Source organism: Oncorhynchus gorbuscha, linkage group LG21, assembly GCF_021184085.1.
Source record: "Oncorhynchus gorbuscha isolate QuinsamMale2020 ecotype Even-year linkage group LG21, OgorEven_v1.0, whole genome shotgun sequence".
NCBI classification, from domain to species: Eukaryota; Metazoa; Chordata; class Actinopteri; order Salmoniformes; family Salmonidae; genus Oncorhynchus; species Oncorhynchus gorbuscha.
Genome location: NC_060193.1, coordinates 49163167 through 49166348, shown reverse-complemented (window position 1 = coordinate 49166348; position 3182 = coordinate 49163167). Strand labels below are relative to the sequence as shown.

Sequence of the window (3182 nt, the reverse complement as noted above, 5' to 3'; positions counted from 1 at the left end):
CATTATGGGGAATTGAGTGTGTTGTGGTCAGTGACAAAAAAAAAACTGAATTGAATCAATTTTAAATTCAGGCTGTAACACAACAAGATATAGGAAGGTGAAGGGGTGTGAATACTTTCTGAAGGCACTGTACTTGGTCATTGATCTCAGTTATGTTTAGTTTATTGCATCATCAGGGGCACTGCCATCAGGGACACCTCCAAGGACCCAGTACCGCCAAATGGTGTATTCTTCTGTTCTCTTTAGTACTTTACATTCCTTTCAACTCTACTAATTCACTTTGAAACCATTATCATTTAACAATCTATATCATTATGTTTCAGTGAGAAACTTTTTAGGCACATGTTGCCTCATCTTACCACTGGACACTCACCAGAGAGGGAGAGGGAGAGGGAGAGGGTGTGGACTTGCCTTATATCTTCCCTTATTCCTCATCTTTTCCCTCTCATTATCAAGTCCCTTTTTATAAGAGGAGGAGAAGTCAGTTGAACATTTTATTCAATGGTGATGAGTCTGCCAAAGCTGGGCAATTAGTCTCTCACTTCCTGCCAATCATTGGGCTCACCAGCAAGAGGGAAACTGTTTAACCTGCTCCAGTATTAACTCCAGCCAGTTACATCTTTGGAGTCGTTACTAATTAAAAATGGAGATAATATAAATCAGAGATAAGAGTTGGAGCATTGCAAAGGTCTAAATCGGCTTCCTATCATATAATTGTTATAATGATTATGTTCTATACTTTATATTACGATCAAACTTGAAACTTAAAAAGTTGCCACAAAGACTGTCTCCAGCTGTTGTACTGTTAGATTGTCGGAATGTGCTATCAAATATGGGCTTTTGGGCTGAGTGATTTCTGAGTTCAATGTGCTATTGATTCCAACATATTAAAACATTGCAGATACTAGGTGATTACTAACTAATTGAAAAACTATTCATGTCCCCCTTATTGTCAAACTCAGCACAAATGTGACTGTCTAGTAAATTGTACATTGTGTGGTACAGTAAGGTTGGCAAAATTGTTTTAACATCACTATGCAGAAATAATGGAATACAGGGATGACATTCCAAATGTGACATTATGTTCATTGTTTTCTACTGCATTCTCCCTCATGGGCAAACAAACACTTTCAATTTAACATGTCACTTAACTTTAGCTTCATGTTTGGAATTAATGCCACAGCATAAAACAAGGGTGTATTTAACTGTGAAATGAATATCACACATTTCATCGGCTATGCAAGGTCTTTGCTTGCATAGCCGATACCACAGTATGTGATTGTAGACAGGGGGAGATGATGAATATGTCAAATATTTTTTAACATTTGGCACGTAGAAGATAAGGTTTATCATATAAAATATGTTAGAAGAAAGTACCACGTTTTTTTTCCCCTTCTTGGTAAAACTTCAAGCATTCTAATCATCTCAAAGATGAAGGTCTCATAATCTGACCAAAAGGTACTGTTCGCTTCCTTTAAAAAAATGAATTACAGTTCTAATTTGAGAAGTAGAGAAAGAGAAACCCCAAATGAATTCACATCATGTTAATTATGTTTACCTTAATTTAGTGTCATGCTGCTAGAACATTTATCATGATAGACATTTTACTTACTGAGCAGTTACTATAACAGCTACTATAACTCATTCAACATGTATTGAACTGAGAATGTTCAAATATGTGACCTGATCAGAGTCACAAATAGTATTTCAATAGAAATCGCCTGATACGGGCGTTAAAGTATTATAGTTAAAGAATATAACCTCAAACAGCATGATGAGCAGTGTACTCCTGGTGAGCCAAGATGTGATCCGGGTGACACGTCTGATTAAACTCCTATTGATTATCAAGGCATCGATTAGATATATCAGGTGGGCGTAGTAATGCATGGGAACAAAAGCCTGAACACACTGGGGAGCTGCAAGGTCAGGATTGGAGTCCTCTGCTATAGGAGAAGTAATGTAGACAAATAAAAGCCAAGAAAACCTCACCTATGGTTTAAAAGCCGGTAGCCTGTGTCTAGAGCCGTCGAGCTCAAATGAGTTACTATGGATTATCATTAGAAGGTGCTGGAATGGGAGTAGAGAACAGTGGCATGTTGCTGCTGCTTTGATGATAACACCCTTTGTATTGAATCTATGGGGACCTCCGTCTGGCTTTTCAGTCTCTGATTCACTGCATCCTCCCACGCACCCCACTCTTCATCTGGGTTCTTATGAAGGCTCACTGTTTATAGGAAAGACAAGCTAAAAATCACTGTAATTTATCAAATATATATGTCGACATTCATAGAATATGAAAAGGATTTGGGGAAAGCGGGCAGCCCATGCTGTGTTGGAACTCAGGAATCCTAATGTGCGCCAGGATCACTCTAGAACAGTGGACACCAACCTTTTCTGAGTCAAGATCACTTTCTGAGTCAAAGTGCAAGCCGAGATCTACCGCTCAGATTTTTTTTTAAATCATGACTTAAACGTAAGCCCATGAAACGTTAAGCAATTAAAAACAATTCTGTAGCAATGATGTTTGTGCAGTAGGCTATAGTCCAAATACATTAGCATTGCACATTGCTATGCTTGAATTGCCCTGCCAATGATGTTCTTCTCAGACCGTTTTGAAATGATATTTTACAACATTTATTTGCTGTATTCCTATTGAGGCACAGCTGAGCGACCATAATAATTTGCTTTTTGTTGTTTACTAGATGGATGGCCTACATCTGGTGGTCAGGCTGAGGGGAGGGAGCAGTGGTGAGGCTGCCTCTCACCCGACTCACCATCCCTCCTCTCTCTCTCCCTCTCTCCTTGCTGAGAAAAGGGGACACAGTCTTCCATCTGATGGTGAAACTCGAGTCACGCCGCATTACTTCTGCCTCATGCACCAATTCATCAAATCAAATCAAATCAAATCAAATTTTATTTGTCACATACACATGGTTAGCAGATGTTAATGCGAGTGTAGCGAAATGCTTGTGCTTCTAGTTCCGACAATGCAGTGATAACCAACAAGTAATCTAACTAACAATTCCAAAACTACTGTCTTATACACAGTGTAAGGGGATAAGGAACATGTACATAAGGATATATGAATGAGTGATGGTACAGAGCAGCATACAGTAGATGGTATCGAGTACATCATGTTGTTACTCCTATGACCAGAGAAAGTGAAATATTCATCAATATAA

General features: G+C 38.7%; 1 long non-coding RNA gene across 2 annotated transcripts in view; it reads left to right on the top strand.

Annotated features, from left to right (window-relative positions):
• Window positions 1-2874, top strand: part of LOC124008738 — a 44576-nt gene extending 41702 nt beyond the window's left edge. For both annotated transcript variants that reach the window (XR_006834148.1, XR_006834149.1), the window contains one exon: window positions 1-2874. This exon is cut by the window's left edge and continues 642 nt beyond it. This is a non-coding gene — a long non-coding RNA (uncharacterized LOC124008738).
• Window positions 2875-3182: the final 308 nt, after the last annotated feature.